Genomic DNA, 24,128 nt, shown 5'->3' with positions numbered 1-24,128 from the left:
CTGCTGAATTTTGGACATACTGCAGTAGATTTAGATACTCTAGCAAGTAGAGCATTACAGTAGTCAATTCGAGGGAACACAAATGTGTTAATCAGCTTTTCAGCCACAGTTAGTGATAACATAGTAGGTGTAGTCTAGCGATATTTCTGAGATGAAAAAAAGATGTTTTGACAACATGCTGTACATGTGGGTTGAATGTTAAGTCAGAATCAAATATCACCCCAAGGTTTTTCAATTTAGACTGAAGCTCAAGTACAGAACCATCTACATATAGGGTTACAGGATTGGCTTTATGAAGTTGATGGGGGGTGCCAATAAGCATGACTTCAGTCTTGTCACAGTTAAGATGAAGAAAATTTTGAGTCATCCAAGTTTTTATGTCAGAGATGCAATTAGATAGAATAGAGACAACCACATCAGTGTCAGGTTTGGTATAGATGTATATTTGAGTATCATCAGCATAGAAATGAGAGCTGAGGCCATGTGATCTTAAAAGCTGACCAAGCGGAAACATGTAAAGAGCAAGGGGCCCAATATTGAGCCCAGACTTAACAAGACCAATTTCAGACCTACAGATGCAGCCATTCAAAATGCACAGTACAAACCCGTACCGCGGGCAACTACACGTGAGCCACCGCGCCTTACCGTGGTATGTGATTGGCTGGCCAAAATGACCAACAGGGGCACTCATGGTGCATTGGTCGGTAGTGAAAAGATTTAATCATTTAATCTCTTTACTGTGCACATTTTAATCCACTTAGTATTGAAAATCTATATGGAATTTTACCACTAAAGGGGATTTTTAGTAGCTGAGCATAAAAAGAAGAGAAGCATAACGCATCTGAAGGTCATAAACAATATTAATTTAGGAACATAAAAATATTATGTAAACTGTATATTGCTGGTATTGGTATTTTAAAGAAAAATTACACACTAGTATTCCATTTCTCCCTAAGCATTTTAAGCATCAAAGTCTTACATGTGGTTATTTCAGAAACATATTTACATGCTCCTTCTGACCATATTACTGTACGTTTATATACTTTGTGAAAAGTGAGCTTAAAGTGCCTTATGAGCGAGAGGTCGGGTGTTCAAATCCAGCTATCGCCATGAGTTTTCTTTTAACAAACATTTCTTTGAAAAACTAAAATAGCAAAAGCAAAATAGCAATATCGTGGACACTCTATTGACTTTTTAATATTTCTAAATATCACAACATGTTCGAATCTAAGGCATTTATTAATAACAAAGTGCTACTGATATCATTATCATCAATATGTGAAAAAAGTGAATCCTGTTTTTTTATGGTCTGCAGCTCAAATCCTGCTTAACTAAAAATTAGACACAAGAAGAGTATTACTGGACAATGTTGTGAGGCTAAAGAAATCAATAATGATATTAATTCAAAGATCTAAATATATTTAACGCATACGCCTGACATTAGAGGGTGTGTCTAATCGCCTGCAGGGTGACGTCACCGTCTTTCCCTCTGAATAGCTACAGTAGCAGGAACCTGTACCATGTGAATCCCTTTAGATCTCCCTTCAGATTTAAAAGGTTATTAATAATATCTTCACTGTCGCATTTACATTGGAATGTTCTTCCAGGTGTAAAAAGAGACGATGCGCAAATGTGTCTCCTTCATACATTTTCAGTTTACAGACCGTACAAGATCATTTTTTATGAATAATGTCTTCCATATCACGTTAAAATTTGAATGCTTTTCACAGGTGTAAATCCACCTACTTTCTAACCGCTTTATCCAGGACAGGTAACTGTTTCACAACTCACCCTCCCCCCTGCCTGTCTGACTTTCTTTTTAACCCTTCTGTGTCCGGATTGCAGCGGGTAAGATATTTTTCCAAGAAAGATCTGATGACGAGGAAGAAAAATGGCTCTGGAACAGTTTTCAACCATGTCATTTTATAAAAAGGGGAGATATGTGAACAAGCAAAACCCAAAACATCCACTGAAGGTTAGCCTTTTCTACTCTGAGAAAAGTAGAGGGGGTGGAAAGTGCCCGTGGTCATTTAATTAGTATTAAAAATTCACACTGATTCCTTTGTGAAGATATGGACATAAGAATATTCGTGCGTGGTAAAAAAAATAGCGTAAAAAAGACAAAGTGAAGGCTGTGAAAACAATCACAATGTACTTTATACACAAAGCAAGTGTTCTCACAACTCTAGGAGGTTTCGTGAAAATGCTACAGGCGTGCCAAAATTGTTTTTGAACTTCAAGCTAACTTTACCCCTGTTTTCATTGTCAGATTGTGAATCAAAAAAGGCATTAAATGAAACACGCGTTTGCGATTTTAATCAAAATGGGGTTAGATCATTAGACATGCAATACACTTACTCGTGATCATGTTAGAATCTTTGTGTAAACTTTAAGTTTTTTTTTCTTTTTAATTATACACTTTAAACACTTTAATTTTGTAAATGCAACACGCATTTCGTACAGATACAGTACAATCACATTCTCCTGTCTTCCACTTGTGTAAAACGAATCAGTAGGTGATTGAGATAACAATGCATCGCCCACTGAGTTTGTTCTCAAGTGTAAAAGGTGATAATTCTTAATAATTCCGTGTCACTGTAACTAACTCTTCAGTTTATTCCGCCAGACAGTACATGAATATAATTATATCGTTATTAATTTGTTTAGTGCGATTCCATATTATATTCCCTGTTAATCAAATTCTAAAAGTATGCGTTTGTTTAAGCCAATAACGAGCGAATTCACAGAAAAGGTTAAAAGACTATCACTTTTCACAAAGTATATAATCTTAATATGTTCAGAAGGAGCAAGTAAAAATGTTTCCAAAATAACCACATGTAAGCTTAAAATGTTTAGGGAGAAAGTGGAATACTGGTGTTTATTTTTTCTTTAAAATACCAAAACCAGCCATATACAGTTTACATGATATGTTTATGTTCCTAAATTAATATCATTTATGAGCATGTGAAAGACATGGTGAATCGGAGATTCTCAAGAATTACTTTGTATGATTGGAAACGAATACGTGATCAGATCAACGAAAAGTTGTGGTGTTACTTTTTGTTTACAAAGACAGTTACAAAGAATGTGGACCAGGGTAATACTTTGAGTTTACAGCTTGTCCAAGGTCATTAATTATTAATACTATTAGTAATATCTTCGGTAAAGACTTTAATGCATAAAATATTTCTGCATAATTAAAATATTTATGATAAAGGTAGGTTGTGTACTTTTGCCCAACTGAGCAATCTTGCTTTCATAAAATATACCAACTTTTTAATGAATGATGATTAACATGCTGTAATACACAGTTTAAATTTAAAAGTCTAAAGAGTATACAACTTATATTCTTAATTGAATAAAGATTGTCCCTCAGCAGCAATCGGGATTAGAAACCGGCATTTTCTGGTGACAGCTCAAATGCTGTACATGAGAGGTTAAGCTTTATTAGCTCCTCCTGGTGGTTTTACAAGGTGATTCCGGATACTATTAACATCATCTAATTTGCATACAGTAATTTGCGGTATGACGAGAAATGACACGTTATACCGCGTTTGGATGCGACATGCCCACCGCTTTATACCGCAGCCTACCCCGCGTTTTGAATGGCTGCATCTGTATACCCATTAAGAGAGACAAAAGTGACACCGATCAGTGAGGTAAGACTTGAACCGTTTAAGAGCAGTGCCAAGACGAGAAAGTAAGATGTCATAGTCAACAGTGTTGTAGTGTCAAACAAATGACAAAGTTCAGGTGTCTGTGAAGCAGAAGTCCCTTTATTCATATGCATATGGAAGTCCGGCTTGCAACCACCAGACTTAAAAAATAGGTAGCTGAAGATGGTCCTTTATACCTTAAAACACAAAGAGTTACTATGACATATTCTAAACATATGTTTGCTAGTTACTATGACATTTTTTTTAGTTCTAAGATTGACAACATCCGGCATCACATTCTCTCCACTACGCATATCATTTCCATACCTCCTCCCTCCTCATCCAACTTCTCTGGTTCCCTTCTCTCCAGCTTCTTTCTTCTTGACTCAGCATCCCTCAACAAACTAGTTACACGCATGAAACCCACCACATCCATTTTAGATCCCGTTCCCACCACTTTATTCCAGTCCTGTTTCTCTTCTTTCTGTCCCATTGTCCTCAATATTTTACATGAATCCATGAGCACTGGTGTTGTACCAACGGTCCTCAAAACTGCTGCCATTACCCCCGTGCCAAAAAAGCCTAACATGGCTCTCGACAATCTTAACAATTTTCGCCCCATCTCCAACTTACCCTTTTTTTCTAAAATTCTAGAACGTGCTGTCACACTTCAGTTACATAACCACCTCATGACAAACAACCTTTTCGAACCCCTCCAATCTGGCTTCCGTCAACTTCACAGCACAGAAACTGCCCTGGTCAAAGTCACCAACGATCTTCTAATAGCTTCTGATTCTGGTTCTCTTTTTATACTCATCCTTCTTGATCTCAGTGCTGCTTTTGACACTGTTGACCATAACATCTTACTTTCTCGTCTTGAGACTGTATTTGGAGTTTCTGACACTGCCCTCAAATGGTTCAAATCTTACCTCACTGATCGCTGTCACTTTGTCTCTCTTAATGGGTACAGGTCTGAAATCGATCTTGTTAAGTCAAATATACATCCATACCAAACCTGACACTGATGTGGCTGTCTCTATTCTATCTAATTGCATCTCTGACATAAAAACGTGGATGACTCAAAACTTCCTTCATCTTAACTGCGACAAGACTGAAGTCATGCTTATTAGTACCCCCCATCAACTTCGTAAAGCCAGTCCTGTAACCCTTTCTGTAGATGGCTCTGTACTTGAGCTTCAATCAAAATTGAAAAACTTTGGGGTTATATTCGATTCTGACTTAACATTTGACCCACATGTGCAGCATAATGTCAAAACATCTTTTTTTTACCTTAGAAATATCGCAAGACTACATCCTATGCTATCATCAACTGTGGCTGAAAAGCTGATCAACACATTTGTATTCTCTCGAATTGACTACTGTAATGCTCTACTCGCTGGGGTATCTAAATCTACTCTGAACAAACTGCAGTATGTCCAAAATTCAGCAGCCAGAATCCTGACCAGGTCTAGTGCAAGTGTTCACATTATTCCTGTCCTGGAGTCCTTGCACTGGCTTCCGGTCAAATTCCGTGTAGACTTTAAAATCCTCATGCTCACCTATAAGGCTCTGCATGGCTTGGCACCTCAGTACCTGTCTGAACTATTATCGCCCTACTCCCCACCTCGCAACCTCCACTCTTCAAATTCTTCCCTCCTTACTGTTCCCCAAGCCCATCTACATTGTATGGGTGACAGGGCCTTCTCCTGTTATGCCCCCAAGCTCTGGAACTCTCTGCCCAAGGATATCAGAGAGTCACCTTCTCTAAACTCCTTCAAATCCAGACTCAAAACCTTCTTCTTCAGAAAAGCCTTTACTTAACTTGTTCCATTCTTCACCCCTCTGCTCTTCTTAGTACCACCATCCACAGTCTCCTCTATATATTGTAATTGTGTCTTATCTTGTGTATTCTCCTTATTTATTGTTGTATTCTTCTTATTTATTGTTATTGTCATCCTGTAAAGCGCTTTGAGAAGCCACCTTTAAAGGCGCTAAATAAAATAAAGTTTATTATTATTATTATTATTATAAACAAATGATAAAACAGCAACACCTGCCAATTAATTATATCTAAGTTGCAGACTAGACAACAGTTAGTTCTTTTCATATTCTGGGCGTACAGCCAGCTTACCAAATACATGCCCCTTATCTTACTGACCAAGGACAGGCAGCATCTTTATATACATTTGAGCACAAAGCCTACGTCAAGCCACTAGACTGCATAGTTTGCAAAAACATACAAAAACAAGAAAATGATATTATTATCTCACTTCCCGGGCATCTCTCTTATCTCTTCATTCTTCAGTGTCAAAAGCAGCAATGAGATCAAAAAGAATCAGACCCCTTTGCTTTGCTTGTTTGGCTTTTACACTTTTCAAAAAAACTGCAGGGCCTCACACCTTGACTGTGAAAATCTGTAGTTGAATTAAACAACAGTCAGAAACAGCAAACATGCCCACTGTTAATTCTGAAGTGCTGCCTAAAGAAAACGGAAAACAAAAGCTTTCGTTATTTGAAAGCAAGGATGGAGGTGTCTCGCCACCCACAGTTTCTTTTGGCATTGAGTAATCAACTGAAATCTTAATGTTCTGTCTGTAAATGTTTCTGAAAGGAAAGAATGGCACTCTACCTCTTGTCCTGGAGAGCCCTGATCCTTAAAGTTTTATATGCTTAATCAACGAGCTGCGAGCTACATTCAATAAATTAAGATGATGACTGATTCAGTTAATGAACGACCTGATTGGAATGAAAACCAGGTCCAGTATCTCAGCAGGATGGAGGAAGGAAATTTAAAGTAGGAAAACCAGAGGACATGCAGGACCTTCATTCGGTGTGGTGGCTCTGTGGCTAAGGATCAGCGCCTGTGGCTAGAAGGTTGCCAGTTTGAATCCTGTGGCTGGCAGAGGAATCTTACTCTGTTCGGCACCTAAGCAAGGCCCTTAACCCCAACTGCTCCAGGGGTGCTGTATAAATGGTTGACCCTGTGCTCTGACACCAAGCTTCTCTGCGTGTCTCATGGAAAGCAAGCTGAGGTATGTGGAAAAACAGATTCCTTATACAAGAAATTGTACAGATGCAGCCATTCAAAACGAGCGGGTTATACCGCGGTAAAACGCGGTGGGCGTGTCGCGGTATAACACGGGTTACCGTATAATACCAAAAGTAAGATAATAGTATCTGGAATTACCACCAGGTGGAGCTAATAAAGCTCAACCTCTCATGTACAGCGTTTGAGCTGTTGCCACCAAAGTCTTTACCAAAGATATTACTAATAGTATTAATAATGAATGAACTTGGACAAGCTGTAAACTCAAAATATTACCCTGGTCCACATTCTTTGTAAGCGTCTTTGTAAACAAAAATACTTAATTTTTTTATTGACAAAAAGTAACACCACAGCATTTCATTGATCCAATCACGCATTTGTTTCCAATCATACAAAGTAATTCTTGAGAATCTCCGATTCACCATGCCTTTCATATGCTCATAAAAGATATTAATTTAGGAACATAAACATATTAATGTATGTTAACTGTACTGTATATGGCTGGTCTTGGTATTTTAAAGAAAAAATACACACCAGTATTCCATTTCTCCCTCAACATTTTAAGCATCAAAGTCTTACATGTGGTTATTTCAGAAATGTTTTTACGTGCTCCTTGCTCCTTCTGACCATGTTACTGTACGTTTATACAGTATACAGTACTTTATGAGAAAAGTGATAGTTTTAAGCTTTTCTGCGAATACGCTCGATACCGGAGTAAACAAGCATACTTTCATAATTTGATTAATAGGGAATATAATATGGAATCGCGTATCTAAAGAAATTACTAAACATATAATTATATTCATGTACTGTAACACAAACAGTAGTATATACACGTATCTATTGACATGTGTACGGCTGTTTCACCACTTGTTATGCAACCATGTTAGTGGCGTGATGGTTTAATTGCCTGACTTATAAGTGAGAAATTGGCTGTTCAAATCTAGCTTTCACCATGAGGCTTTCTTTTAACAAACATTTCTTTGAAAAACTATAATGGCAATATTATGGACAATTAATTGACTATTTTATATTTCTAAATATCACAACATGTTTGAATCTAAGTCATTTTTTAATAACAACGAATAGTCACCGTCTTTCCCTCTGAATCACTCCAGTAGCGGGAACCTCTATCATGTGGATCCCTTTAGATCTCCCTTCAGATTTAAAAGGTTATTAATAATATCTTCAGTGTCCCATCTTCCTAGTTAAGCCGATCTTTTGCTGCCTACGCATGCTTACACAGCTCCCTAGGTAAATTATCATACTTGACTGAGAAAGCTTTAGAGAACGTAATATTTTTATTATCAACAAATTATAAATACAACATTTATATTGGCGTTATTAATTTTTCACTTGAGTGTATGGAGGGGTGTCAGTTGTCAATGAGAGCAGACCCCCCCTCTTAGGCTGGGCAAACGATTTTTTTAATTTTTAAAAAAGTAGATAAATACTCAAACGGGGAAACACAATTGCAGAATTGTTACTCTGTTATGCTCCTTTACCTTAGTGTAAATTAGTGGGTAAATTTTACAGCCAGATTCTGTTTGATAAACTGCTTCCACTGTTTTTTGTTGCAGCAAATCAGTGACTTACAGAGTAAGTGTCCACCACAAGCGTCCCCCACAGATTTCGCTGACCAAGTTCATGAGTTATGCGAGCTTCTCTACTGGAACTGGAACTTAAATAAGCTCTCTATTAAAACTCAGATCAAAGATCAAGCACAGATCAAACAGCAAGATCTCACACACTGGGACTAATCTGTGATCAGTCCGCTGGCTGTGCTGAAAAAAAACTGTTCTCTTTCTTCTTTTTTTCAGCATGGAATAAACCTATTACTTGTTCCTTTGCAGCCTACGCATGCTGACGCAGCTACCCACCTGAACTACTACCGCCTGTATTTATTTAATACCACTTGATAGTTATATTAATAGAGATAAGAATTCAAGTTGATACTGTTTAGACTTTTAATTATTTTAAACTGTATTACAGCATCGCACACATGCTTAAAAGAGAAGAGAGAAAACGCAACGTTTTGGCTGTGAAGTCTTCTTCAGGTGTGAGGGTCTTCTGCTCAAAATGAACTGCTAAAATGTAATGTAGGCTCTGAACAGGTTCAACTATGATTTGGGCTTGATTAAGGTCACTGCCTTTCATCTGAAATCCTGCTTGAATCCTGCTAAACTAAAAATTAGACACAAGAAGAGAAGAGGCTCTGGTGAAATTTTTCTGTGAACTGAAGAGTTAAAGTGTAAAGTATCTCCTCCTTTTAACGGGAAGAGATGTGGTGCTTAAAACAAGAGAGTGTGATGTTACTTTTTGTCAATGAAAAAGTGTGTGTGTTTTTTTTTACTCCATGGCGGAAACGGGCTTCCATAAGAATCAGTATACTGTAGCTTCTGGGAAATACATTTTTCCTGCATTAAAGTTCAACCCGTCCAGAGCGCCCTACATTACAAACTCCAAGTGTTTCATTTTGAGCTGAAGACCCTCACAAGTGAAAAAGGATTCACAGCCGAAACTGCGGTATGACACGTTATGACTCGCTATGATGTAATGATTTGCCCGCGGTACGGGTTTGTACCGCGCTCTTTGAATGGCTGCATCTTTATATGCCCAATATACAATTGATAAGATCAATTGTATCTAAGATAAGATTTTATCTTAATAAAATATATTCTGATGATGACTATGAAGCTGACCTCCATTTCTCCAGCATGGGCTCTTCGTGCATGGCCCGGGCAGCACTGTCAATCTTTCTGTCTTCCTCCAGTCCCCGCAGGGCCTGTGCCGTGTCCTCAAGAAAGGCCTTGCTCAGAACATCAACGCTGGCCACTTCCTGGGGGTATGATCAGAAAGGCACTGTGGTTAAGTGATGACATGCTGCACATTTATAAAGCTTTGGGCCAGATTCACAAAGTGTTTTCCAGCCTGCAAAGCCTTAAGTGCTTCTTTAAACAAGGGAGAAAAAAGATTTCTTGGCCCAGATCTGAAATGCCTGCTGGGAGTCTTAATGATGTTTCAAAACAATTCTGCTGGAAGAGCTCTATCTTCTTTGTTTCAGCAGCACATCAGCAAACATTTTCACAACATAATGAAAATACAACAACCCTTGAGGCCCACCAATGTGTCTGTGGGAGGCAGGCTAAAGCCTGGTTGCTGCTTTCTTTGATTTTACAAATTACATTTTTATTATCACAAACCGCAATATTCAGTTCCAGTAGAGAAGCTCGCATAACTCATGAACTTTGTCAGCGAAATCTGTGGGGGACACTTGTGGTGGACACTTACTCTGTCTGCTGCCTAGACGGAGAGCCAATGTCTCAGTGAGATTCCCTTTCTTTCCCACGAGTCACTGATTTGCTGCGACAAAATACAGTGGAAGCAGTTTATCAAACAGAATCTGACTGTAAAATCTACCCACTAATTTACACTAAGGTAAAGGAGCATAACAGAGTAACAATTCTGCAATTGTGTTTCCCCGTTTACCCGGGTGAGGGGTGGTGGTTTTAATACCAGTATCTTCTGTGCATTTGTGTGAACAGGAAAATTAAAATTGTCACCAATATCATACCCTAATCAGAACACTTGTAGATGTAGCCTTAAAACATTAGCAAGCAACTGCAAGCAAGGTCCCAGGCACATTGATTTCCCGCCAAGAAGATAGCGGTATGTTCCCTTTCAAAGTGTTCCATTGATTCCCATGATTGTCTGAACAAGGTCATCGAAGGCCCCACAGAGAATAGATTTCTGCTGACGGGGGCTGGCTTTTATCAGAAACTGTAAGAGGGTCTTGTTTCTATGAATATGTGAAGATATGTCGACGGCCCGAATGTGATTTTTCCAACTGAGACTATGGCAGTGAAATCATTGACTTTTAGATTTTGAATACATAAGCCACGGGTACATCTGGCGGGAAAAGACCTGTTCTCAATCGGTAGTCATCTGGTGTGGCTGCATTTAAATCCACCAGCAAGTAACTGAAAGATTTTTTAGTAGCGTCCTTGAACGCTTCCCAAAAAAATTTGACCTACATCTGTCGGGACAACGTTGTAATCTGTCGTTTATCTCTAGGGTTTTTAAACAGCACCATGTACTTTGTACGGTACATACAGTAACTACTGTATGTCTTTACAGCATATTTTTGTCAACATGTAGTCAACAGCTTTACAACTGAACTGCAATCAACTAAAGTTCTTATTTGTTCTTATTTAAAAACAGCTGTTTATTTGGTAAACAAGATTCTTATGTTTGGTTTGTAGAAGCTGCAGCTACGCATCTTAAACTCCTCTACAGCGTGAGCTGCCCAACTCCTGTTCTAAAGGACCACAGTCCATCTGGATTTCTCTGTCTTTTTAAATCAGCAGCATTTGAAGTGTTTGAAAGCTCTTCAACTTTACAGAGAGGCTAATAATAGGCTCAATTGGGCTGAGCTGGAATAAAAACCTGAAGATTTAATGGCTCCCCAAGTCTGTAGTTGGGTATTGTTACTAAAACCACATTCATGGAAAGAGCCAATACGACAGCCAAGGAAGCACAGCTACCAGTCTGCTTATCCAGCATCCTTTTCTAGTCTATAAATCCATATTATATTTTTCTCACCTTTCTCAGGATGGGTGCATTTATTAGCAATTCTCCAGTGCCTGGTTGTTATCCATCTCTTGAACAACTATTTGAAAATTCGCATGATTGCTTTCTGAATAACATCTCTGGGTTCTTTGAGTATCACTGGTATGATACCACTAGGCTCTGGGAATGTACAGTATTAAACTTGAGTGCTTATACTAACCAAAACCTTTCAGCTTCTTCCATGTGTGATAGTGTCGGTAGAGTAAGAAGGCTGCCTGAGCACCGGCAGAGCGCGTGTTGTCTTCTGTGCGGTGTGCTGGTGTGTAGTTGTCTGCAGAGGTATCGGTTCTCTGATACAGGAGAGAAATCTTTCTCTAAGCGGAAAAATTTAGTTTGTGTTGCCGGTGAGGGGGGACACAATTGGTTCTTTGTCTGCGGGAGTGTGGGATCTTAAATCGCAGTGCTGATTAGCGTCAGGTGTGGAAGCTGCACATTCCCACTCGCCGCTGAGTAGGAAGTGCAGTGGGAGGTGTGTTCCACTGTCACACATGTTAATTCTATTTAATGAATAACCTTGTTCTGCCATTGTCTGTGGCACAGGTTTTTACTTCTTCCCAAGAAGAAAATGAACAGACTGAGGACACAGACCACAAGATGGAAGAAGCTGTGAGATGAAGTAATAAAAAATGCAAAGTGATGTTTTGGCCTCCAGCGTGCACAACCTCAATGACTTAAAATGTGTTCCTTTCAAAATTATATGTAAAATTATTTGTGGGATTAAATACTCTTTAAATATTCTGTGGATAGCACCTTTTCTGACAATCTGACTTTTCAAACCACATGACTGCAAGTCTCCAATACACCAGGCCGAGAGAGAGTCAGTACCGTACTGAATTCTGACCAGGATATTCTTCTGAAACAGAAGAAATCTTGTGTTTGCGAACCCACTGTTATTTTCACCTGTTCAACGAAATATGGCAGTTGGACCCGTAAATTTACATTGAATATTGAAGCATATTTAGAACCTAGCTATAGTTGAGACATACCCGAGGTCTACCCCATCTGTCTACCTTGCAACTAGACCCTAAGAAGACAAACTGTGTAAAGACCAATGTTCCGCAAGACATTACCTTTTAGCAGTGCAGCCTAAGGGCCAACTGAGCAGCTGAGCTCCAGCACCAAGAAAAGCTCTCTCTTCCTCTCTCTGCACATGGGACTCTTTTAGCATAGAGTGAGCAGCTGCTAAGTTGGACCATGGACCAGTCCAGCCAGCTCCATCTTACCAACAGGAAGTTTAACACAGCAAGATTGTTCGGCCAACAGATCTTTGAGTATAAAATTCTTTATTAACATTATAATTCTTAAGAGGCGAGCTATTATTCCAAACATTTTGTTCATGGTAGTAAATGCATATTTACTTTTATCCAAGAATATGAATGTGATTTAATTGTACGAGACTGATAAAACCTGCAAAGTAGACACTAATACATTATATTCAATGTATTTTAAGTTGACGTTATTAACTCTTCTCCTCATAGTCCTTGATGAATGATGAGCCAATCATATCACAGCAGATCATTCTGGGAATACTGGCCCTGTTGTGAGTATCTTGTGAAGGACTAGTGACCCATCCATGATGTACACTATCCTTTCGCCTGTTGCTTGTCAGGATAGACTCTTGCTCCCATTAGAAAATGTATAGGTGTATGTTTTATCATAGAAATGTTCCAATTTAAAAACATGGAAAATATTTTCAAAATATGTTTATTTTTTTTCCAAATAGTACTGCAATCTGTAGGTCAATTGCAACAAAATGAAAGCAGCACACTAACTGAAATTCAATCTGTGGTTAGCAAGCAGCTCCGTGCTAAAACTAATGCAATGAACTCTGCAGCACTGTACTAAACAGTTCCTAAATTGCAACAAACCCCAAGTAACAGTTGTTGCTCTATAGAGGTTACTGAAGTAGGGGACAAACCTAAACCACCTTCTTACATGGTTTAAGAAACTAAGTAACATACTAAGCTCAACACTGGATCACATCAGAATGTTCCCAAATTTAGTAAAAATAATATCACTGCAAATACACAACTTGTAGATGTACCAGCACCTTGTATTAATATTATTTCTATTTAAAAAATAGAAGCTGGTGCTTTTTCTAACAATTTACTAACTCTTGTAGTGTTTCATAGCCGTTCAGGGACGCCAAATATGTAATCATAGTGGCTCTCTGAAGGCACCAGTTCTGTAGGGTTTGGGCATTTACTGTGACAATTATCAATTGTAGCAGTAAATCACAAAGTTGATTCTTTTGATGGCTTTAGAATCCAACCATGCGATATAACTCAAACAACGCACACACACAGGTACTAATACACGAGGATACATTTATTAATACATAGAGTATACATATAAACCTAACAGATCTTATCGTGAGGGTTATCAGAATACAAAAGGTATATATTCAATCAGTTACGAAGTGTTACATATCAAGAGGACATACGTTCAGTATATCATTCATTAAGACCGTTTCGTAAATGAACTTGGTTATAACTTCTACATTAGATACTCAAAACAAGTACATAACTCTTAGGAATTAAATTGATATCAACTGGTTGGGATAACAATTGAATTCTCGAGCTGTAATGCATTGAAGTTGAATACTCATCCAATTTCTGGGGATTCAGATCTCCTGCAGGCACAAACAATCAGCTGCAGGCTTGTTGCTGTCCAATCCGCGCTCTCTGGCTCGGTGCCAGGCTGTGCTGTGCGGCTTGCGACGGTGCGCTGCAGATGCTCACTGACCGGCTAGTTAGTGTTGGCTTTAACTAGCAAAGTTTGTGCACAGGAGAAAAGATGACTGTGGGTCCCAGCAAGTCAGGAAGAGGACTGGTTCGTTCCTGATGAAGAGCTAGTTCTGAATAGTGATTCAACTGTCCACAGTTCTGACCTGTCCACGAGGCCTGCTGCTGGTTACTCTCTGGCAACCTCCACTCTAGACTCTTAGAACAAAGGAAAGTTCTGGCACTCGGACACACTGGCCGTTCCGTGGTTGTCCGGGCTGAGTCTCGGGATGGTCAGGAGGTGCGCTGCGAGAATGTCCTGCCCTTGGGAGCCTTCTGCTCCTGGGCCGTCCTGCCCTGGAATTCTCCTTTGAATTCCCTTTAGAACAGTCCACAGAATCCTCTCCAGAATCTTACTGAATCTCCCGAATCTGAATCTTGTTGAATCTGAATCTTGTTGAATCTGTATCTCCAGGCCTGTGTTGCCTGTTTTTACCTGGAGGAACTTCAGCTTGTTGATTGGCTGAAAGTTCCATGGGCATCAGAGTCCCACGTGGGTTACTCAGCCCTACCAGTCCCTGATTGGTTGATCAAGGTGAGATATGAGTCACTTAGTCCTGACACTTAGTAATGCAGTCCAGATGTCCATCCGGCACTCCCTAGACTGATAGGCGCCAGTGGATGACCATTGATCATGATAGCCAGACTTAGCTAAGTGCATCCCCCTTTGGGAGCTGTCCTAGGAAACCTTAAATCATCTTGCATGAATAGTTTCTCTGTGGCTGCACCACAGAGATGAACAGAGAAATGGGGCCTCATTTGGGAAGCTCAGAAACACTTAATTCTGCCTTATTATTAAGCCTCGCCGCTACACTCTGTTGTAAGAAATATGCAGTACATGCCTTTGTCATAGTTCAACATACTGGTTTTATATTTGGTCTGTGTACCAAATAGGGGCAAAGTAGTGGCACTGTGGCGAGAAGGTTGCCAGTTCAACTCCTGCGGCCTGGCAGAGGAATCCTACTCCGCTGGGCCCCTGAGCAAGGCCCTTAACCCCATCTGCACCAGGCTGACCCTGTGCTCTGACCCCAAACATCTCTCTCCCCACCAGTGTGTCTCATGGAGAGCAAGCTGGGGTATGCAAAAAGAAAAATTCCTAATGCAAGAAATTGTATAAGGTTAATAAAGTGACCTTATTTTCTTTCTTACCAGTCCATTAACTATACAGTACATGTTCAAATTTTGACCCACAGCTGCTGTACTGTTTGTCTCATGATTAATTGCAATTGAGAATCACATTAGTAGCTACGTACTCTCATCTGGTATATTTTTAAATTTAAGAACTGCATTTATACTAAAACTTACTAAAACTCTTTTCTGGATCTGGTGTTCTCTCAAGTAGTCCCGAAAAGCATTATAGTATGTAATTTCTCTCATTCCTTTCATTAGAACATGCATTTGCATCATGACAGTTTCAATGGTGTTCTTGATTTTTCTTACACAATGATACAATTTGTATTTGGCTAAATACCAGGCAATCTCAAGCTTTGGATTTCTTTATGGAGAACTTTGATAAGTGACATTCTAGCATCAAGGGCTGAGAGTTCGTAGTTTATGGACATAAGTACACTAACCTCTATTGTCAGAAGATAATTCTTCTGTATCAGTGGAGGAATTGCACAAGCATTTCTCAGCTCTTCAACTTTTCTGTGTTTCTATTGTTTCCATTGAGTATTATAACAGACTTTGCACATCGATATATTGCTCCAAATCCTCCAGGTCCTTGATGGTGAATATTTTTAGTTGAAACATGAAACAGAGCCATCTTGTCCCTCAGGGAGGTTCAGTTATCTACAAACTAAAGACAAAGTAATTCTATATTAACATGGCCTACATATTAACTTACTCATCAGATTAATTTAAATGTACCATCTGGCCATGAAACTCATTTGAACGTCTAGCTACAGTAACTAACAATATCATGATTTATCTCTCATTCAGAGCCCCCTGCAGTAAGTAACAATGATGATTCCTTAGCACAGTACTAAGCACAAGCTAGTCTGCAAATTTGTTCTGCACATTTTTGTTGCCATTGAGCTCAAACCTGGAGATGATCTCCAGATAGTACTTTAACTAGTCTACAGCATACAGTAGTACACAGCTGCTTGCTAAATCTGAAAGTTTGTGGCAATTGACCCTCTAAGCGTGCTCCTGTAGAGTTTCTAATCTATTGCAAATGCTATTACTACTTACAGTAGGTCAACTTAGAACATAGTACTCCATGAAAGATCCCCCCTTCAGATAATACCATAGCAGAGGCACATAAAACCCCAAAACCAAAGCCTTTCTCTCTGTAGCACTTGATAAATTCCATTTGACCAAGTAAAAACATTAACCACCTTCTTACCTGCATCCTAACATGGAAAGCAACCAAGGCTACTACCAGAGTTATCCAGTCATATCCTGTATAGTCTAATGCTGTATAGAAGCAATAGACTCTCCCTTAATCTTTTATCTTCCTCAGATTTATAGTGCTCACTGTTCTTAGTAACCACAAGAGTCTTAAAAATACAACTAGTCTGCTCAGGCACTGCTCATATACAGTAGAGAGCTGCTGATTCCAGGTACAACCACTTAATTGATTTCCTCATGAGAATTTCTTTGAATGGGGTGACCCCTCCCTCTGGAAACTCGACCCTGTCTCCAGCCATACATTCTGCTACATGCCCATAATGCAACATGTTGTGTAAGACAATTTCTTTGCACCACTTTTCAATGTAAACTATATTTATTTGCCTTGCATATAATAATACAGCAATGGTGTTTTAATGCAGGAAGTTATGCCTTCTAACCTCTTTAAATGTGTACTGTAGCTCAAATATGAGCATTCATGGGGTTTGGTGCTCCCCTCAGGCTGGATCTAGTAGTTCTGAGTTCTGAGTTTCAAATGGTCTTTTTTGCTACAGAGGTGTGTGGCTTAAAAAAATAAGAAAATTATAATTTACAAAAATCTACAGAAAAATATATCAAGATAAACAAATGACATTCAGGCCATTTAAGGAAAAAGAAAACCTGAAATAAATTGCTAGCATAAGAGAAGAAAAAACAGATGAACTGGTCATTCTGGTTTAGTTGTAACTGCACCTCAGGTTAATCTGGGGTTCAAATGGTAGTTTTCTATCTCTCAGCCATGGGTAGCCATGTACAGAAAAGAGAATTGACTAAGAGAACAGGTAGTGGGATAAGAACAGAAAACTGGTTGCTTACAATTCTTAGGTACCTACAGTGCCTTGCAAAAGTATTCACCCCCCTTGGGCTTTTTCCACATTTTATTGTGTTACAGCATGGAACCATGATGTATGTTAACTGAGAATTTGTGCCTCTCATTCACACAAAGTACTCTATAATGTCAACGTGAAAATAAAATCCAGACATTTTATTAAATTAAAAATAAAAAACAGAAAATAATTGAAAGCATAAGTATTGACACACCTATATTACCTCTGAAGTAACCAACTCTCTTCTCCAATTCACATAATTAATGGCAGCATCATACTTTGGGGATGCTACCCTGCAGTAGGGACTGGAAAACTAATTAAAATAGAAGGAAAAATGGATGGAGCTAAGTACAGAAAAATCCTGGAGGAAAATGTGCTGCTATCTGCAAGAGCACTGGGACTTGGAAGATGATTCATCTTCCAATAGGACAATGGCCTGAAACATACATCAAAAGCCACACTGGAGTGGTTTAAAAACAAAAAGTTTAATGCCCTGGAGTGGCCCAGTCAAAGCCTATACCTCAATCCAATTGAGCATCTGTAGAATGAATTAAAAATTGTTGTTTACAAATGGTTCCAGTCCAACCTGATGGAGCTTGAGCAATTTATGGGACACCTCTGCCTGGTGAGTCTTGCACAGATCATCAGTCCTGGGGACAATCTTTGACAGACATACTCTCACCTCATCTTTCTCATCAAGCTTTGATCTCTGCTTTGTTATTATTGATCCCAATACCGAAAATTCACACTCACATAAGTATGTGGTTGTTTAGAGAAGCTGTCTTCATGATTTGGTATTTATTTTAGACAGTGGAGTGTCCTGTGGATGGAATGTTTTGTATAGAATCCAGCATTATCTGACAAAACTGCAGTGTCTCAGTTTGCAATAAGGTAGGTTCATCTTTGAAGTGACGATTGAAGGTTGCTTAAAATTGTAAATGGCCTGAGAGTGTCTTGTAATCGTCATAAATCATTTGAAACCAGTAGTTTCTGTGTAAGCGATATAAATGAATATTTGTTGTTTTAGTTTTTTTTTTTCTTGCTTGACCAGGTAAACACAGGTTTGGTCAGTTTTCATTCCTGACTACAGGATTATTTTTACTTTACATTAAGATGCCTCTCAGCTCCTCATACACCTTATACTTCTTTACAAGATTAAACCAGTGTAATAATGAACTCTCAATCTTTATATCTTATTTTTAGCATGGAATATGATTTGCATCTAGTGGAGGATTAATAGTTCACTTTTGAATTATACAGTACAGCAAAGCGAAACAGGGGACATGGAATCAGTAGCTAGAATTTAGGAGAAAAAAATCAGATCATAAATATGCTTCCCTGCAACAATTATTGAATGGATCTAAATAGTTAAACTATATTCCACAGCAACTGAGTAAATGCACTTGGAGCACAGGTGCCTGAGCAATGTAGCATCAGAAAAAAGGCCAGGCTTTTACTGTAGGAGATGTAAACTCTCCAGTATGTGATGTCACTGTGACTCCTCCTATATAATAGGATATTGCAAACAAGCAGGCACAATACAGTTCTACTCAGCAACCCAGCTATAGTTTGAATATAGCCAGTGAGGCACGTGAGATAGGTGTTGGACTATATAAAGATGGGATCTGGAGTGACTGGAATAATTGTCTCCAAGGAACTTCTTTAGAAACAACAATGAAAAGTAAACCAGAGGACAAGGGTGGAAAGTAAAAGGAAACACATTTAAAACAGAACAGGATTTACTTTTTTTAACAAAGGGTTGTAGGAGTCTGGAACAAATCACCCAGCCATGATGCTGAAGCTGATACCCTGGATTCTTTCAATAAATATCTGGACAGGATTCTTGCAATCACTTACCACTTACTGTAGCCAACAGCTACCGAGAGAGCTAAATGCGCCTAAAGGAATCCTTTAGACCAAGACCTCCATCTTCTAACCTCTTCATGCAGTTAAGGGTCAGAGGGGAGCCAGAGTCTGTCCTGTCAAGTGCAAGGACAGGAGGCCAATCCATCACATGGCACACACAGACACAGTGCCTATGTTGCCAGAAGCCAATTAATCTACCAGTATGTCTTTAGACTGTAGGAGCAACCAGTGGACACAGGGAAAGCATACAAACTCCATTTGGATATTGTGCATAGGGCTGGAATTGAACCCATGGGCCCTGCACTATAAGGCAGCAATGCTTGACACTGTGCCACAGTGCTGTCCCTAGACAGGAGACTTTCTTATGGAATTACACATGACTTCCAAGGTAAGTAGTATTGTAACCTTATTATTGCTGAATTTTTAATTAGAAGTAAGAACTAGTGGTTTGTGCTTTTTCTTACAGAGCAATCTTAAGAGTGACAGAACATACTGAATGGTGTGCTCCGCCATATAGGCAGATACAAAGGGCAGCTTGCCCACAGCAGGAGATCAAATCTCCTGTGTCAACAGTTTAAACTACTGCATGGCTGAAAGGCACTTGAGTAACACCCTGTTAGTTATAGAAATGTAAAAACCACCAGTGCAGTGTAAATGTCTTTGAGACAATGTAAGGGGAATTGAACAGTGTTTTGGTTCAGGGCTGTCAGGAAGGACAGGGTGAGATGGTGAATATGATTGTATAGTTTTTTTTTCTTTAGCAACTGTTTTAAAAGCATTCTGCTGTTGTTCTGTGATTACAGCTGCACTGCTGCTTTGTGTGCAATACTTTTTAAGCATTTATTTGAGAAATACACATTGGCACATAATGTTTGTAAAACCTTTTTTGTTTAAATGAACACAGACATATGTAGACAAAGGTTGCATCAATTGTGTTTCTGTTAGCAGGAAATATAAACTCAATAAAATATACGAAGACCTAAGGGTGACAAATTCCTAATATAAGAAATTGTATATGGCCAATAAAGGGATCTCTCTCTGAGGTTGCTCACATGGGTTTGGACAATAAATTGTTGAAACAGTTTGTTCAGTGCTAGTAAAAGCCTTATACTGTGCATTACACATTGATGATAGATTAAATATTTGTATCAGTTAATTCTTATTAGTGAATAATAATAATAATAATAATAATAATATCTAAAGTATTACTGTTGCTATAGTTACTAACTATATTTTATGATCATTCTTATGTCCAAATGTTATCATTACTTCAGTATTTCAGTTTCTAGTCCCTTAAAAGTAAAGAAGAAAAGAATGATTATGAATAAGAGTCCAATTTTTAACAGGTATCTGGGAGAGCAGCTCCCAGCAGGTGGAGTGGCATAGGCGGAGTGGGTCAGGCAGGTGAGGGGTTGTTGTGTGAGTCAGTCACAGTGGTGGACTTTTGGCAGCAAGATAAGAGTTTGGCAGTGGTCAGTAAGTACAGCCTGGCTTCTCCTCTCACTCTAAATTATTTTTATCCGCACAACAGGTTTGTCCTTTAGTTTGGTTCCTGCTTATAATTACTGTATTTCATGTGTATTGTTGTGTTGTTAGTGTCATCAGAATCTAGAGAATCCCGTAAAACTAAAACAAAATGTATATATATAACATATATCAAAACAATATATATATATAACTATATATATATTGTTTTGATCCGATTTTCTATTATTCTTTATATATTATTATACAGTAATTACAAAATAAGATATCATCTTAGTAGAAGTAGGAGGTGCAGTTTATAATAATGTTCCTGATATATTTTTAGAAATTAAATGACAGTATTCACAACAAATACACTGAATAATACTGCGTGGTTTTACAGAACAGATGTATGTGATCAGAGCAGAGAACATTCTTGTTCTACGTCGCGGAGGTTTTTGTACAGGCAAGCAATGAGATTCAGTCATTGTGGTACACTTTCGGTGGCAGCACCAGAGTGAGCGTTCGAAGTAAGTAGCTTTCTGTGTTTCCCTCAATGTACGATTTGTCTGCCTTCCAAATGAACATTTTTAGATTTTTCCAGAAACGATGCATCCACAGGTATGTCTTAGGCGACTAGCTCATATTACAGGACAAAGCACCAATCTGGTTTAGGGCTTTTCGTACAGCTGGGGTTGAAGAGACTTCTTCATGTATGCCCTGAGACTCAGATACTGTACCTTCTCTGTGAAATCGAGGTGCAGAGTCTGCTGCCTTCTTTCTCTAGGATAGCTCAGTCGGGCTCTTCGTGTCTTCCAACTAGTTCAGAATTCTCCTAATCTGTAATAATGTTAAAGTATTTGGAGACAATATGAGGGCTGAGAGACACTAATCTTTTACACGATCTGTTCTCCTCGGCTCGCATTATTCTGCTTGGCGTGTTTTTTAATTTTAAATTTAATTAAGTTTTAAACAAAAGGAACTTAAAATTTATTTGCAATAAAAATATTGCAATAAAATGTTACACCATTCATTTTAGAGACATTAAGTGTTTATGATGCTCATATATATGAATACTATTTTCCCTGTATCTTTTCTTATTATAAGGAATATAAATTAAAACGCACAGAAACATTAACAAGTAGGAAATATAGGAAGAAACAGGGTATGTTGAGTATAACGCTTCGAAGAGTTTATCAGAATGTGAGAGAAACTTAGTAAGCTACTTCGTTTCTTGATTTTTCGATCTTTCACTACAGCTAAAAGTTTCCGTACTAATGTCTCCACAGCCGCCAGTATTTTATTAGTGTATTAACACCTGAGAGAATAGCGCGAACAAGAATCCCATTGCACATGTATGCATGGCAAATAAACTCCTAGTGTGCTGTGCATATTGCACTGATAACATGAACTAAAAATGTGAAAATAAAATCACCGCTTGAAAAGTTTTTATTCCAAGATAAAATAGAGGTATAGTTTTCTTTGAAATTGTTTTTTAATTTTCCAAAATAAAAGGGTGAAGACTCTAGGGTGAAGACTCTAATAAGAGGGTTAAGACTGAAGGGTAGTGCTGTTTCCTCATCGCTATACGGTGCTCAGCCCATTCTTGTCTGTTTCCCTGTGTTCTGTGACCTTCCTCTCATAGTACGTAGACAGTGGATTGTCTCAGCTATTGCGTGGTGCTGCAACTGTAATAGACAGTCATGGAAAGCCAGTGAGGATATTAGACCTACAATAAAGTACAACTGTTGAAAGATTGAATGATGCTGTAATTTATTTAATTTAATTAATCTTCTTTGTAGGATTTTGTATCACAACACAAAAGAAATTACAAATGAGAGGAAGCCATTAGTTACATTTAGTTGCTTGGTTGTTTCTCTTTCTGATGTGATTCCTTGTGCCTTTTTTTCCAGACAATGCTCAGCCCACACTGACGGTCCTCCCCCCTTCGAACACGGAGCTGTCGTACAAGAAGACCGCCACACTGCTGTGCCTGGCCAACAAGGGCTTCCCAGCCGACTGGACCCTGCAGTGGAAGGTGAATGGTGGCTCCCAGGGTTCCGGCGTCACCAGAACCCCCGGGGTTCTAGACAGTGACGACAAGTACAGCTGGAGCAGCACTCTGACACTGCCCCTGTCTGAATGGGACACGGCGACAACCGTGACCTGCGAAGCCACCCACAGCTCCCAGGCTACTGTCATGAAGGTCTTGAAGAAATCGGAGTGCCTGTAACAAACCAGGCTGGGAGGGTGCGCCAGCTACCATTCTAGTGCTGATTCGTGGCTTAGTGCAGTTTTCGTTTTAATTTCCTCCCTGTTTTGATTCAGTGCTGTTGCTTGTTGTGTTGGTGATGTTCCTCAACAGTAACTTCACTCTGCCAGGTTACAAAGGGTTAGTACATATTTCACAAAGAAAGTCTTCTAGTTTTAAGGTGAATGAAAAAAGAGCAGAAACAAGTAGAGAAACTACAGTACACAGAGCGGAATGATATTCAGTGTACTGCATTCCTTGTTTTGTCCAAGAAACAGTAATGGTCCCATGCTCCATTACAATTAGGAATGTTTCGCTCCCTCTGGCAGTTCATTTGACTTACAGTAGCAGACCTTCACAAGCCTGGAGCAGTGCTGCAGTTAAGAATACTGTAGATACAGTACATCATTGTTAGTTAATAAACTCCTGTTAAAGACAAAGTTTTCACTTACTGTAGTTAGGGACATACTTCAAATGCTGGTATCAAGACTGTCCGTAAATATTAATTAAGCAGGACCAATTTATTCTAATATTCTTATAATAACAGTAATATGTGGTGGCTAAGGATTTGCGCCTGTGACTGGAAGGTTGCCAGTTCAAATCCCACCGCTGGCAGAGGAATCCTACTCCATTGGGCCCCTGAGCAAGGACCTTAACCCCAGTTGCTCCAGGGGCGCCATATAAATGGCTGATCCTGTGCTCTGACCCCAAGCTTCTCTCTCCCCATCTGTGTGTCTCATAGAGAGCAAGCTGGGGTATGTGAAGACAAATTCCTAATACAAGAAATTGTATACTGTATGGCCAATAAAGTGATCTTATCTTACAATAGTCTTTTCCACATCTATTGTATACATCTAATTTTAAGGTTCAGACTGTCTGTTCTGTCAATTTAATGACATTTGGAGTATTTTGCAGGGCATCTGCAAAAGATTAGTTTCAAAGTTTCCTCCAGTGCATTTTACACTACTGTTTTTAACTCATCATAAATTCCTTTACTTTTTTCAAAATCTGCTTATGGGATAAAAATAAATCTTTGGAATTATTTGTACTGTATGTCTATATTGCTACTTTTTTATTAGAACCTTTAAACATAGAAATTACTTTTAGAAAATAGGGAGAACAATTATCTCCAGTCTCTCCCAAAAGTCCTAAGACATACTGATAAGATACAATGCCTTGCAAAAGTACTCACCCCCCTTGAACTTTTTCACATTT

This window comes from Atractosteus spatula, chromosome 27, assembly GCF_055471065.1.
Source record: "Atractosteus spatula isolate fAtrSpa1 chromosome 27, fAtrSpa1.hap1, whole genome shotgun sequence".
Taxonomy (NCBI): Eukaryota; Metazoa; Chordata; class Actinopteri; order Semionotiformes; family Lepisosteidae; genus Atractosteus; species Atractosteus spatula.
The sequence above is the reverse complement of the archived record's forward strand: the minus strand, read 5'-3'. Positions refer to the sequence as shown.